A 16,880-nucleotide genomic window follows, 5' to 3' on the forward strand; every position below is an offset into this window, starting at 1 on the left:
GTAGACTTACAGTATGTGTTAACTTATGTATGTATCCTAGTGTATTTTATGTTGACCTTATGTATGCAGTTGAGTGTCTTTTATGCCAGTTTGATGTCATGTTCATCTCTACGTGGGGTTCACAACCCTCCACGATCGTTCCTTCTCTTAGGAACATGGTGCATTAGAATCCTAAGCCACTGGTACTTACTGGGGCAGGACTGTCCGGGATAGGGACGTTTACTACCACCGTGACAGCAGTCAGTTTTAACTTACTGACTTGATATCCACGTCTTATTGGTTAAAGCGTTAACTTGGCAGTGACTGTTTTCTGTTTTTTATTTTTTTCAGAGCCTTCTCCCATTAGAGGAAAGTGCTTATTGTTTAATATCACACACATACATGTACTGTATATACACATACATACATACTCGGTTTATAACTCCATTATATATATGTGTGTGTGTGTGTGTATATATAATGGGTCCGTAGAGAGAGAACATAGATTTTGCATCTGGTTCATTATGTGTGTGTGTGTTAGAGAGAGAGAGAGAGAGAGAGAGAGAGAGAGAGAGAAGGCATTTGAATGAAGAGATAGAAAGCATTTTAATGAAGGAACGGTCTGAAGCGAAGGATTCCTTACGCATAACAAGCATTGCAAGAGGGGGAGGGGGAGGGGGAGGAGGAGGAGGAGGATTTGGTTGTTCCCTCGGATTCTCATTCTCTGTGAAACAAAGAAGACCGGAGATCTTCCACATTCGGCTTCTGTATTTGTCTATTTATTTTTTATATTTGTTTCTAAGCATTTTTTAAGTGAGGGTTATGTGTTGCTGTTTCCTTTTGGATTTTTGGTTAGACATTTACGATATAAGATAGTTTTTCTTTTTCTTTTCGAGATTCGGGTTGTGAGAGGAAACGACCTGTATCATTTTCTCTGATTCGGTTGCGTTTCTTGATGTTTATTTTTGTATGATTTTAGAGAGGAGAATAAAGAGATTTATTTTCCTCTTCCATTGGTGGTGATTTTTTTCGTTTGCTTAGTGTCGTACTTGTGTTAAATTAATTTTTGTATGATTTTTACTGTTGTCCTTCGATCGAATATTCATTTTTGTTGATTTGGAATTAAATATATTATTTTATTGTATATATTTTTTTCTATATTGTTAAACAGCGCCAGGTAATTATTATGCCTCTAGCCTAGATGGTTGTAATTTACGTTGTCACATTTTCAAAAATTTATCTTCCAATTTGATAGGTAATTGTTAACAACCCTCTCTCTCTCTCTCTCTTACATGAACAGCTAGCCTTATAATCACTGCAGGGATTACGTATTCAATTGTTTTGACATTTTACTTATGGTTCCAGTGAAATTGTACTATTTATATATCAAAATTGTTTGTTATTTAGTTATTATTTTTTTCTTTCAGGTAAGCGGCTCTACAAGAAGTAGTATGTTTTGATTTAGGAACTAAAAGCGAAGCACTTTCTCTTCGGGAAAGGTAAGTGGAGAGAGAGAGAGAGAGAGAGAGAGAGAGAGAGAGAGAGAGAGAGAGAGAGAGAGAGAGAGAGAGAGAGAGAGAGATAAGTGATATAAATTTGTTTACAGATGATATACTTTTCGAAAGTTGTGGATAAAGTGAAGATCTGGCTATTGAATGTTTCCTATTTTTGTTTCGTTTAGTATGAATTAAAAGATTTTTGATTGTTAAGAATTAATCACCTTTCACTGCTTTATATATTTGTTATTATTAAATTATTAATATTATTATTATTAATCAATTTTGTTTATAGTTGTTTGGGTAATAAGCTGACTTCATTTTATACCCCTAAATTAATTATTACCAATTAATCATGGGAACTTGAAATAGATGGATGTGTGTATTTATATTTATCCTAAAATTTTCTGTAACTTTTTGGAGGGCTACCTGAAATATATTTAGTTTGTACCTGTTGACGTGCATATGTAGCTGTTTCTGTCATAGAACCAGGTAAACAAACCTGTTGATTTGAGATAAACAACGTCAAGAGCTTCGGAAAAGGTAGGACTGTCTCCTGTCTCTAATTTTAGATTTTAGTTTTAATGAAAGGTCAGTGAACAAAACCGAACTAGAAAGCAGCATTTCCGCGTGCGCCCTCTTTCCCCCCCTTTCTCCCCCCTTCCCCAACTTCTCCGTAGGGGGTTGGTGCCGTCAGTGCACTTCATGCGGTGCACTGTAGGCATTACTTAGGGTCTTTACATTGTCCCTTCGTACCCGAGTTGCAACCTCTTTTATTCTTTTAACTGTACCTCCTAGTTCCGCATTGGACGGGTTGGCATCGTTCTCGGCTAGCACTCTGCTGGACCCGCGTTCGATTCTCCGACCGGCCAGTGATGAATTAGAGAAATTTATTTCTGGTGATAGAAATTCATTTCTCGTTATCATGTGGTTCGGATTCCACAATAAGCTGTAGGTCCCGTTTCTAGGTAACCAGTTGGTTCTTAGCCTTGTAAAATAAATCCAATCCTTCGGGCCAGCCCTAGGGGAGCTGTTAATCAGCTCAGTGGTCTGGTTAAACTAAGGTATGCTTAATTTAACTGTACCTCCGTTCATATTCTCTGTCTTCCATGTGACTTTCCCTCTTTAACAATTGTTTTCCTCCTCCTGTTACATCTTGGAAACTTTCTACTGTCAATTTCCCTTTCAGCGCTGAATGACCTCATAGGTCCCAGCTCTTTGCCTTTAGCCGAAATTCCATATTCTTCCCCTTCCTCAAAAAAAAAAAAAATCCAGCTTCATCTAATATCTAATCTTTTCTTCCTTGGTCGTAGCTCAGCTTTCTACTGTATAATTAAAAATTAAAACTCGGGTATGAATCTGGACCCGAATTGGTATGAAAATCTAATTAACTCTTTTTTTGGGCCAAGGCCACCTCTCAGCGAAATTAAATCAAGCCATGTCTGTAGCGATTCAAGATTAGACAAACATTAGAGAAACAGACAAGCACTCGTCGACCTTCTTCTTGAGAATGAATGTATATATATATATATATATATATATATATATATATATATATATATATACGTGTGTGTATGTGTGTGTGCATGTATGTGTGTATATATATGTATATATTATATGTAAATTTACATATATATATATAATATATATATATATATATATTTATATTTATATAAATATATATATATACAATATATATATATATATATATATATATATATATATATATATATATATATATATATATATATATATATTTATATATATATAAATATATATACATATATATTTATAAATATATTATATATATATATATATATATATATATATATATATATATATATATATATATATATATATATATATATATATTTACACATACATATACATATACACATACACACACAAATACGAGAAACAAATAAATAAGATGGAAAATGAAGTTATATTTTTCGTGGTTACTTTTAGAGTGAGTGAATATACAAAATATAGTTCTGTAATTATCTTGTGATATATAGAACAAAGAATTGGATTTGTATTGTCCGTAAAGATATGTAGGATAATATCCTGTCGGGCTCATGGATTTCGATCTTATTAATACTCGCAGATTTATAACCATACAAATAAGTTTTCTATCCTGGGGCGAAATCTTTGTTCTTGACTACTTATGTGTTACAGAAACTCTAAGATCTGTAGTATCACATCTTTTTGAGGAAATTCATCAAGGTTTTTTTGGTTACTGATTGATAACTATTGGTATATGCTGCTTTAACGTTAGGGCATTACACAATTGGGAGACAAATATCCCGGTAGTAGCATGCACGCTATGCTGGTAGTTAGTAGATCAGCGAAGTATCGTTGGGTCGATCAGTGAATTGTTGACCCAGGGGCTACCATTCGGTCACTGGATTAGCAACCTCATTTCGAAAATAAACGCTTACAATTGGAAGGGTAATACTCTCCGGCGCCAACCCCCATCGAAGGGAAAAGGTGTATGGAAGAAATATACTGTATATAAATATATTTCTCGCACTAGGATCTCAAGGCTTTGTAGTGACTAGCGTATCCAAAAAAGTGCGAAGAATTCGAAAAGTTAAGAGGGCATTTTGGCTATTACAATTACATATGTATCTGGTAAAAAGTGACCAGTAGATTTTACATGTGTATATATATATATATATATATATATATATATATATATATATATATATGTGTGTGTGTGTGTGTGTGTGTATAATATTATATATATATATATATATATATATATATATATATATATATATATATATATATATATAATAATAGCGTAGAGAGAGAGAGAGAGAGAGAGAGAGAGATAGAGAGAGAGAGAGAGAGAGAGAGAGAGAGAGATCATATGCAAACCTTCATTGTTGCCCTGAAATTTTGTATAGGGGTACTGTATTAAATTCACCTCATTTTGTACGCGAATGTATATTATCTGTACCCTGCAGCAGTACCAGTATAACACCAAAGCATTCAGTCACGTAATCCATACTGCCTTGGTTCTTATTTATTCTTTGGCGATTTGAACGCCTAGGGAAAGTTATTTCTGACATTTCTTTGTTAAGGATGAATTTTATTTTTCTGTTGCACCACTTCAGCACGCATTTGAAACTATGTATATATGTTTGTGCTCCTTTGGTGCTTCAAATAGGCAGACTTGTAAATACTCGGTATGTTTACTCATGCCGCTCAAGTATAAATTTATATATGCATTTATACTGCTTGGCTACATGAAGCGCGCACTGACTTTATTTACTTAACGATAGTTAGTAATTGTTGCCACCAGTCTTATTGAAGTGTTTAGATTTTTTTGTATGTTTATGGTATATAGTTAATGATGATTAACTCCGAAATGTTAGAATATACAGTAATTTTTAACTGAACTGTTATCGTTATTATTATGAGCTCGAAATTTTTTATGATGGAACCTTGATGTTTTGATACTGCTGGTTTCTGTTCCCCAAGCTCGCTTGGAGAGAGAGAGAGAGAGAGAGAGAGAGAGAGAGAGAGAGAGAGAGAGAGAGAGAGAGAGAGAGAAAACAAGTTTGGAGCAGAAGGAGGTAGGAGTTTCATGTTAGTTAACCCATTGAGAGCGGGGTCCATTAACTCCAGATAACTCCACGGGTATGGAATCCAAATTCTGCTCATACTAATATATTCATGGAATACAAGCTGTGTACCAAATGAAGTCTTGTTGAATTTCAGATTAGCCCTCCATCTCATCTCCCCTCCCCGTCCCCCTGCCCTCCACCTTCCCTCCTCCTTTGTACTATTCTCCTTTATGAGCTCTCCTCCTCCTCTCCTCCTCCTCCTCCTCCTCCTCCTCCTCCTCCTCCTCCTCCTCCTCCTCCTCCTCCTCCTCCTCCTCCTCCTCTCTGTTGCTAAAGTAGCAGCTTCTTTTGTTGTTATTTGTTGGTCTGTATGATTTTGTGTATTGTTGTTTTTCTGGTTTTTCCCCGTAGGGGGCTAGTGCCGTCAGTGTACCTCACGTTCTCGTGGTGCACTGTAGGCATTACTTAAGGTTCTTCGCAGTGTCCCATCGGCCCCTAGCTGCACCCGCTTTCATTCATTTTACTGTACCTCCGTTCATATTCTCTTTCTTCCATCTGACTTTCCACCCTCTCTAACAGCTGTTTCATTATGGAACTATGAGGTTTTCCTCCTGGTATACCTTTCAGCCCTTTTTACTGTCAATTTCCCTTTCAGCGCTGAATGACCTCATAGGTACAAGCGCTTGGCCTTCGGCCTAAATTTTATACTCTGTATTCTGTTTTCTGTTTTTTGAAGCTGTGCTGGTGATTCACTGGTGAACTTGGAACCCGAAACTTGTTCGAAGGAATCTGGGTACGAATACTTATTAGTCAAGTCTCCCAAACTAGCGTATGTTTTGGCTAAAGTTGTTGTTGTCCGTCCATTTATGCTTCACTCTGGTTATTTTTTGGGTCTCGTTGTTGCTCACTGCAGCTGGCACCACGTGCGTAAGGTCAGTTGCAAATGTCAGTGGCAGTTGGCTCATACAACTTATGATTATTATATCATTACTGGATGGTTTAGTCAGACCACTGAGTCAACGTTATTTATTCTAGTAAAGCTGGGTTTTGCATATGTTATTAATTTTATAAAGGCATTGTTGCGATGCTGGTGTGTCCATATGACTTCAGAACTTCTAGAAGATTACTTTATAGGAGATGAAAGTGACTTGCGAATGGTAATAGGATTTGCGAAAGGGGAAAAAATTTATCTTTCGGAAGAATCTCCGTGTTGAAAAAATAAAACTTACGCTCTTGGGAGTGAAAGGCGGCTTTGAAGAAAGAAACGCCACTCGAGTGGAAAATATAGGGATGGAAAAGGAAGAAGAGATGATTTGAGAAAAACCGTTGTATTGTATAATACAGACACAACAATATAAAGATTCCAGTTTCAGGCGAAATTTTGTCTTCTCAGAAAGGAACAAAGGGGAGTCTAGAGAGAGAGAAAGGACATCTTTTCAGAGGGAAAAGTGACTAAAGGGAAATAGAAATATTTGTGAGAAAGTAAAACCATTTTCTTTCGTATAGGGAACGAAAAGTCTTTTTTTTTTTTTTTGTGAAGGAAATAAACACTAAAATAGGGTGGTGGAGATATTGGAAAATACCCTGCCACCGTTGTAGAGAGTAGTGTAGATCACGAAAAATTTTATTGATATCTTGATGCTTTTGCCGTGAGACTGGAAATATGCCCATATGTAAGTTTCACTTTGTGAAATGGGTTAGAAGTCAATAGTCATCGTATAACGAAGGGCATTGCTAGTTAATTTTTTTAGTTTATATGACTTCGGCGTTACTGCCGGAACCATTATTATAATTACTGTTATTGTATTGTCGTTGTTAAAAGCAGATCTTTACCACGCAATTTGGTATACATATGTATATATATATAAATTTGTTTATTTCTTTCTCTTTTATTTATTTCCTCGTTTCTATCCTTTTTCATCACGCCTTTGCTATAGAATAACAGAAAATTTCGCTTGACAACTCTGATGAATTTTCGGGTAAATAAATACGTATAATGTAAATATAACAGCGTATGTTAATTTGAATGTGAGACTGAGCAAATGAAAGTTTAATCATTCTTCTAAGCAAAAATTATTTTTTCTTTTCCATGCGCGGGGAAAAATGTTAATTTTCACCATTTTAGCTGATTGAAATAAATTGCTCTGCTCGTCATGCTTTCTGGTTGCAAGGAAAATTATCTAAAAGTTTAATCATTTTTATTATCCAGATTAAAATATTATTTCTTTCCGATTTATTATTTTTCACGGTAAAAAAATTAAAATTCTATTTCGATTCTTCCTATTTTCTGTAAGAATTTTTTTTTTCTCTATTTGCGACGTGAAACAAGTACCTCTGAGACCTTAGGTATAAATGGCACATAACTATACGAGTGGAAGACCAACGCGCAACCTGGAATTAGTAGAATTCCAACCTGGAATCGTAGTAGCGAGGCTTCTTAGGGGGTTTTGTAAGTTCCCATTCCGGCTCTCCTCTCCGGTAACCTTAGCCCTAATTGGAAATAAATTAGCCGTCTGTCGGGTCAGGTTCTGGACTTAATCTTTTTTTTTTTCTTTCTTTCTTTTTCGTAGTACTTTCGTTTGGCTTCTTTCTCTGTGTACCGATTGTGTTTATTTCTCGTTAGTTTCTTGTGAGTTCTGGTATGGTGGTTTGACTTTGGTTACGTTCGTAATTTGATTGGTTTTTCTTTATTATTTTCCTGCTTCTATTCTGGTGCTTAGATAACCAAGTCCGTACGCAGTTTATGCTTTTATTACCAATTTCATTTCAATGTAATATATACGCACACTAATATATATATATATATATATATATATATATATATATATATATATATGTGTGTGTGTGTGTGTGTGTGTGTGTGTGTGTGTGTGTGTATATTTATATGTATATGTATATGTATATATATGTGTGTGCGCGCCCGTCTGTGCACAACGCCTGCAAGCACGTTCACCATCAATGCATATGCATGCGCAGAATTGTTTTATATTTTACTCACGTACGGGGATACACGACGTACAAAAAATTTCGTCTCCAGTTTTCCTCTTAACATTCCATAACCATATTTTCCCCGTGCATCTTCCATTCCAGCTCCTCCTCCCCCTCCTCTTCCTCTTCTTCTTCTTCTTCGTCTTCCTCTTCTTCGTCTTCTTCTTCTTCCTGTAGTGAGGGCCTCCTTAACCTCTAGCATCCAATTTAGGTAATGCTGCGAGGTGGACTATCGATACTTGTCCGTTAGTAGTAGTAGAAGTGTTGTGTGGTGGGGGATGGGTCCCTCGTCACCCCCTCCATCCCTCCCCTCCCCTACCACAGAGGCGCTTATCCCCTACCACCTCCCATCCGCCACCTCGCTTCCACTTAGCTTAATACTCGGGGTTAGTTATTGGAGATCTTACCTCTTTGCTGTTGTTGTTGATGATGCTGTTTTGATGTATTTGCCTCTAAGCATCTTATTCAGATCACCGAAAGTTTTTGTCTTCATCTTAATGGTGTCTGTTTATAAATGGCGGTGTTGCCATTTTGTTTTTGGTGTGTTTATTGGCATGGGCCATTTCAGTATTGGAAAAATGGATTTTTTTCTTTTGTTCATGTACTTGATATCGTTGTGTCATTCGCTCTGTTTTTATTGTTACTAAAGTACTTTTTATTTATTCCCATGTTTATATCTCGATTTACTGTGTTATACTTAATGTAATGTCTGATAACCTAATTAGTGAATTATGCGCCTGGTAAACAGTGGAAATTGGCGAGACGCTGTCAAGTTAGGGAAGAGCAAGGGGCTATCAGCTTTCCAAAGTATCATCTACGAAGTGGAAGGGTAACACCTACTGAAGACGCCTCCTTGAACGGAGTTGGCATATATATATATATATATATATATATATATATATATATATATATATATATATATATATATATATATATACGTATATATATACATATATATATATATATGTATATATATATGTATATATACCAACTCCGTTCAAGGAGGCAAGTATATATATATATATATATATATATATATATATATATATATATATATATATATATATATATATATATATATAAAGTAAAGCATGTAAGCATTTTATATAGACTGAGTTTACCTAAGCGTTGATGGACTAGTTCTTGCTTATCTCTTTCATACACTAAAGGAAATTCCAACATGGCAAGATCAGAGGATGTTTGGGAACAGGAGTGATATAAGAAGTTCCAGGTTTATAGGAGTGAAGGATAGTAATCAAAGTTTTAGGACTTTGAAATATAACCAAGTCCTCGCAGTAACGAAAAGTTTCTTGTGAAAAGAGTCTTCTTTATCTTATTCAGTATAATATTCAGTGGAGAGAGAGAGAGAGAGAGAGAGAGAGAGAGAGAGAGAGAGAGAGAGAGAGAGAGAGAGAGAGAGAGAGAGAGAGAGAGAGAGGCGCAGGAGCTGTTTGTATAATTTTTTTATATGACATATTTTGATGAATGTTTTAAGTTCAAGACATGAATTGTAAGTTTGTTTAGGATGTAGATATGTGTGGTAAGGGCTTAGATTTTTACATGTTTTATACAACGATGAATTTTCATGAGGTAAAAATAAAGCATAATACCTTATAGTTACCTTGTCTTACGAAGTAATGTGGTTATTTAATCACCCGTAACGGTTTGTTTTGGCCGTCATTCGGCAAAATATGTAACGAGCAAAATCATAAAAATGTAGGACAAAGGGAGAGTAGACCAGATTTTGAGGTATATCCGAATTCGGATTCGGATGCAAGAAGTTATTTTTATTGGTTTATTTATTTACTTATCTATTTATCTATTTATGAATTTATTTAATTTTTAGAGTTGACGGGAATATGCTTTAAACCTCCTCAGAGTTGTTAATAGCCACGTCTCTTAAATTTCCGCGCGTGTGTGCGTGCACTAAACAAAAGAAATCTTGACAGAAACGACGGTAGACTGATCAAGCTGACAGACAAATTGTCCGTCGCACGATTAATTAGGTGAATCGAGGACGTCTGTTAAACTTGAGTGATTAGCTGTGACCGAGAATAAGAAGACCTGGGGAGGGGTGGGGGGCGGGGCAAGAGGAGGCCGGTGGGGAATTAAGGGCGAATTGAGAGTGAGAGAGAGCGAGAGAGGCGCACATAATGGACTTCCGATAAAGCGACCTTTGAGAGAGAGAGAGAGAGAGAGAGAGAGAGAGAGAGAGAGGATTGTTGAGTAGAGGCCCCAAAATGGACTTTGACTAACGATTAAGATGGGATAACATACATATATATATATATATATATATATATATATATAAATATATATACACATATATGGGATATATATATATATATATATATATATATATATATATATATATATATATATATATATATATATATATATATATATATATATATATATATATATATATATATCCAATACAGTACGAAGAAACGCGTGCTTGAGAATATCACTAAGTCAGTGTGAACTTGAATATGTAGAATAAACTACGAAAGTACTTGTCCAAAGTCCCGGTTTTCACTCACCTTCCGACGTGGACTTAGTGATATATATATATATGTATATATATATATATATATATATATATATATATATATATATATATATATATATATATATATATATATATATATATAATATATATGTGTGTGTGTGTGTGTGTGTGTGTGTGTGTGTGTGTGTATATAAAATATAATAAAATGTGAGATATTACTTATGCATATACTAGAAAAGATCTAAATATCTTCATTTCAAATTTGTTATGTGAAGGGGTTTCGATCTATAGCTTAAAAGAGAGAGAGATTTATGCATACTAGAAAAGATCTAAAACCCTACATTTCAAATTTGTTATGTGAAGGGGTTTGATCTACAGAGAGAGAGAGACGAAGGGAGAGTCGAGAGGCTCAGTGAGGCTTTCGAAATACTAGTTCAAGGGTTCTCCTTATTTCTCACCGCCTACTCTTCGCCTTTCTTCTTTTCATCTGATTCATTCCACGTTTTATGCATACACTTTTTTTCTCTTTTTTTTTTCCCTTTTCATCCATGTATTGGTAGCAAGTTTACGAACTTTTCATAGTTTTCATTCAGAAACAACATAGCATGTTAAAGGCGCCCCTCAGTTTTTTCATATTCGGCTACTACTGTATTTTCCATTTTCCCTTCTTTCTCTCTCTTGTTTCATTTTAAATGTTGTTTACTTGTTTTGTTTATTTTTATTTGTTTATTTGTTGTACAAATTTTAGTGAGAGTTGACGCTTCTGTCGGTCCCTTGTAGAAACACCAAGCCATGTGAGGTCTATAGCAAACCCTTGCAGTCTGGTGCAGGTGGCATTAGTGGGTTCTGATGAGATCCAAAACCATAAGAGTTAGTGTAGAAAGTTTATTTTAATTGTACCTTTTGGGATTTGGCATGTACGGGTACTGTACTTGTAAACCGCTTTGAATAAAAAAGACTGGCTAGGTATAGAAAAAATGTCTGAAGGTATTGCATAATTTATTACCTCTGTCTGACTCTTGTTCCTTCCACAAGGTTTGGCCTCAAACTGCTGTCTGGTAATCCTTCATTTTTTATATAGTTTCATCACCAGTTTTAATCGAGTATGTATTTGGATGTGGTCATTGATCCTCCATGAAAACTATTTTTTTTTTATATGTTAACTTAGGGACTGTTTCGTTAGATAACATTTCCTGCTAGCAAGTGCAGTGCCTGTATGTTATAAAAATGATATAGGTCTCTGCAATTATTTTCGTAAAATATCCAATCACGTTTTCACAAGACTATGTCACCTTGCTTTCAAAGGATTATATTTGAAGTCGAACACAGAGCGTTCCATATTGATAATTTGACGTTCACAGGAGTGTCAGCCTTTGTCCTGTATTTTGAAAGTAAAGTCACCAGGTTTAATGCCCATGATATTGAATGGACGATTCAAAATAGCTGTCATTCATTTTGGCATAGTTACACAAGAATTGCAGGGTACAGGAACTTCAAGTTTTTTTGTCGAGTTCTTTCTTTCCATTGGTCTTAATCCTGTTGCTCTTGTGTATGACATTGCCTTCGCGTCTTGTAAAAGAGCTGCAGTGCCTCCTTTTGAACTCAGAATAACATTGGGCATTATATAATCTCAGCAATACATAATTATTGACTTATTTTCATTCAGTCTAATCTAGATTCATTCATACTTATTCTTTTTACATTTTAAAAGATTTTTGCACTTCAATTAGACATTCAATGTTAAGAAAGATATAGTTCCTCACTGGACGGGTGGTTATCGTCCTCGGCTAGCACTCTGCTGGCCTAGCGTTCGAGTCTCCGACCGGCCAGAGAAGAATTAGAATTTATTTCTGGTGATAGAAACTCATTTCTCGTCATAACGTGGTTTGGATTCCACAATAAGCTGTAGGCCCCTTGGTAGGTAACCAGTTGGTTCTTAGCCACGTAAAATAAGTCTAATCCTTCGGGCCAGCCCTAGGAGAGCATTTAATCAGCTCAGTGGTCTGGTTAAACTAAGGTATACTATTTTTTAAGAAAGATATATATTGAAGAAGCTAATAAATCATTCTTTCGCCCATATATTAGGATACCATACGTGAGTGGTTGTATAATCCCGAAACTTGTCTCGTGATGAAAATAGGCAGTTCTGAGGACGGAGAAAAGAGAAAGAGCAAGGGTATTATACGGTTTCTTTATAGCGTTCAGTCTCTTTAGATGACTCTGCATTTACTAAATATTTTCTGTAGCGTGTCTGAGTTCTGCTCACTTTGTACGAGTTTCCAGATTTATGACAGAGCCCTTTATAACACGAAGTGTGCGTAAGAGGCTTTCGGAGGGATTATTTTCATGATTTTTTTTTTTATAGGCTTTGCCCGCTGAGTCTTAAGGCAAGTATAACGTCTTGCGTTGGTTTCCTGAGAACAGTGACGGCTTAGGAATTCAACTTTTTTTTTTTTATTTGTTGGATGCTGTTTCCTGCTATGTCCCCCATGTGCTATTGTACGGTTTTTTGCGGTTTGGCCTTTTGAACCACAAAGCCTTTAGTTGATGTGCTTATAGATGTGTAGAAGCTCTGAGAAGTTTTCCATGGATTGTAGAATCGTTTGTAAACATTCTTGAAAGAGTCATTGGTAAATTGAACCTTATTATTATTAATTATTATTATTATTATTATTATTATTATTATTATTATTATTATTAGTATTATTATTATTATTATTATTATTATTATTATTATTATGTATATATATATATATATATATATATATATATATATATATATATATATATATATATGTGTATATGTGTGTGTGTGTGTGTGTGTGTGTGTGTGTGTGTGTGTGTGTGTTTACACACACACACACATACGTAGCTCCTATGACATTTTTTATTATAACGATATAAAATATCAATAAGTAAGCCGATTCGTGTATTAAATATTAACGTTAGGTGAGCTATAGAATATGTGTATGAAACCGTATAAAGCCTGGTTGATTTACTTATTATTTTGACATAAGTTTCCTCCCGTCCTTTCTCCGAAATCACTGTCAACGTTGCCCCGCTGGCTCCCCACCGGACGGCAGAGTACCGTCTAAAAACTTCCCGTATGTTCGCTTTTTATGATAAATCAGTCGGTATGACGGAAAGGCCATTGGGCGCGGCTATTTTTGGCGCTAACCCAGCGGCGATGAGCCATTACAATACCCATTTGGCGCGAGTAATTAAATGGATCGCTGTTACATCCGGATCATTAACTCTCTGGAGGCCTGTACGAATGGGGCATTATCATTTGTTGACAGAATGTATTACTAGTTTTACGCCGGCGGTTTTGAGCGTTTCAATCCGAACCTGCGTTTGTAATGGGCGGGTCATTTTTCTCTCCAGTCCCTGCTCTCTGATTTTAGGGCGCTGGGATCGAGAGGAGAGGTTTCTGGGAGCCATGAAATAGAAGGATGTCTCTTTAATGATAAATTGGATGCGTTAGAGTATGACGTTGGGCGTTTTGGTTTTATATGTACATATACTGTATACTGTATATGTATATGTATATGTATATGTATATATATATATATATATATATATATATATATATATATATATATATATATATATATATATATATATATATATATTATACGCACACACACACATTAAGCTACAGATGTCGTTTAATATCCAATTCGTGGTTCTTCGGATATATCACCGAAGGGGAATTATAAGTGATATTCCCGAAGTAGCGCGAATTGTATTTTGAACGACATTTTTAGCTTAATGTTTGCATGTAAAGTGTCACCGTGATGTGATAAAAAGTCATGTATATATATATATATATATATATATATATATATATATATATATATATATATGTATTTATATATATATATATATATATATGTATTTATATACATATATATATATATATATATATTATATATATAATATATATATATATAATATATATATATATATGTGTGTGTGTGTTTGTGTATGTATTTGTATACATATATACTTGTATATATATTGATATATACAACTTTTATTGTAATGACGCTATAGAATCTTAATAATTATGTCAGCCGATTCATATATTGAATATTAACGTTAGGCGAGAGAGATACGATATGTGCATGAAACCGAATATAGGCTTTGATGTAGTCCCGCTCAAGTTATTTTCTGTTTCATGTATTTTTTTTTTTCAAAAATTCACTCAGAAAAAAAAGAAAGTACGGTAGTTCTGAACGGAGAACAGATTGGATGCGGGAACCGGTAGGAATTTGTTTACATAGGTTTGGGATGTTTATTCCTGGACGATTTCCTCAAGTGAAAAACAAAATACTTTGCATACATTGTTTTCAAAGGATCGTAATAGTATTTATATGTCGTCGTCTCCCGTGATGGAAATTCACCGAATTTTAAAATTATGATTTAATACAGAGGAAAGATTTCTTGATTTCAGTACATTCAGAAGGTGTTACTCATAGATAATTATATATATACAGTATACTGTATATATATAATACATATTGTATATATATATATATATATATATATATATATATATATATATATATATATATATATATATATATATATATATATATATACATACACATACTTTCTGATCTAGTCACTCTCAGGAGAGGAAACGGCATGTCCCCACACACACACACACGGTCATATATATATACTGTATATAATATATATACATATATACAAGTATAAATCGTGGTCTTATGCCTTTGCAAGTTATCTTCCATGTCAGGTCACTTTTTTTTTCTCTCTCTCTCCATTGGTTTTGGGTGGCACTGGATTCCAGATATTGTCAAGATATCTGGAAATGTCCTGACTCAGCAATAGTCATAAAGAGTGAAATGAAAACAGAGCCTCTTTCTTTTCCTTTTTTTTTTCTCTCTCTCTTCCACTTCGATGCAGGAATGCATATCGCAGTATCGCACTTTTCAAGTAAAGAAGAGATGACGCTGAGATATGTGCAACGAAGAATGAAAGTTCTTACCAGGATTGCTCTCTCTCTCTCTCTCTCTCTCTCTCTCTCTCTCTCTCTCTCTCTCTCTCTCTCTCTCTCAAAACTAATCCTGAGAAATGGGGATTACTCAGGTCAGCTTCAGTTCTCCCTTTCAGCTACAAGACAGAGATTGTGTAATACTCTCTCTCTCTCTCTCTCTCTCTCTCTCTCTCTCTCTCTCTCTCTCTCTCTCTCTCTCTCTCTCTCTCTCTCTCTCTGTGAGGTGGTGTTGTAAATATACCAGATGATGATCACAGAATCACGTCTGATTTTAGGAGTATGGAAGCTGGGAGATAACAGGGTGCATCAAAAGTGGAAATTAAGAAGTATCATCTTTGGTTTATCAAATTGGAAATGTTAATGCCATATCTTAGTTAGCGCTTCCATACTGAAATTGTGTGTGTGTGTGTGTATATAATATGTATTATATATCTATAAACAATATTTATCTATATATATATATATGTGTGTGTGTGTATGTTTGTGTATGTTTATGTGTATGTGTGTGTGCATTCCCACACACGGAGTATAAAGGAGTGGACAGTTTCTCTCCTTGATTGCAGCTTATTTTTTTATGAGTATCCTCTCGGAATTCATTGTTGGTTTTGTCACCGGCATCCTGCTCCTTATGGGGATAGTGCCTTCCGTGCACCTCGTGTGGTGCACTGTAAACGTTACTAAAAGGTGTTTGCAGCTTCCATTCGGCCCCTAGCTGCACCCACTTATAAGCCTTTTACTTTACCTCCATTCCCCTTTCCTTTGTTCAGTCTTTCTGTTCAGTACCTCTGGCCAATACTTCTTAGTTCAACTATGGCCGGGGAGTGGGGTTGGGTATGAAGGTTCTCCCAGTTCCACTTTAGAACCTTGTACTTCATAGCTTTTATTTTGTGGATCAGTATAACATGCTGTCCAACCCCTCTCACCCCTCCCTGTTCACTTAAGTTATAAAATCACAACTGGCGATGCTGGATCCTTACGCCATGTGTAATGACGTAATTCTCAATAACGCTTATGTACTTAATTTATGCCTGAAACCTTTTGTTGTTTATGTAACGCTAAAAACCTACCGCTCTGATAGCTTATATGTTTTGAACAGTAGTTTATAAGTCAGCAGTACAAAAGACTTTAATTTTTGATGACAGACTTGGTGTCCCAAGTATGCAAATTGTAATGTTTTCGATTATTCAAATACTGTTTAGGTTCACATTTATTGTAATTCGTTGGTACTTTCTCTGCCAACAAGTACGATGTTGTGGAGAACCTACCACTTAAATGGTCTATAGGTTTAACCTTCCCATTGTTGTCCC

The 16,880-nt window shown here is 35.2% G+C and overlaps 1 protein-coding gene across 10 annotated transcripts in view; it reads left to right on the forward strand.

Moving 5' to 3' along the window:
* Positions 1–16,880, forward strand: part of LOC136850146 (inositol polyphosphate-4-phosphatase type I A) — a 324,020-nt gene that overhangs the window by 71,506 nt on the left and 235,634 nt on the right. Inside the window, exon 1 of one of the 10 annotated variants that reach the window (XM_067123746.1) lies at positions 1,407–1,478. The exons of 8 other annotated variants lie outside the window; for them this stretch is intronic. The gene's annotated coding sequence lies outside the window, so the exon portion shown is untranslated. Of the gene's footprint in view, positions 1–1,406; positions 1,479–16,880 lie in introns of those variants that run through there. One more of the 10 variants, XM_067123741.1, reaches the window with a different exon arrangement.

The sequence above is a fragment of the Macrobrachium rosenbergii genome, chromosome 21 (genome assembly GCF_040412425.1).
Source record: "Macrobrachium rosenbergii isolate ZJJX-2024 chromosome 21, ASM4041242v1, whole genome shotgun sequence".
Taxonomy (NCBI): Eukaryota; Metazoa; Arthropoda; class Malacostraca; order Decapoda; family Palaemonidae; genus Macrobrachium; species Macrobrachium rosenbergii.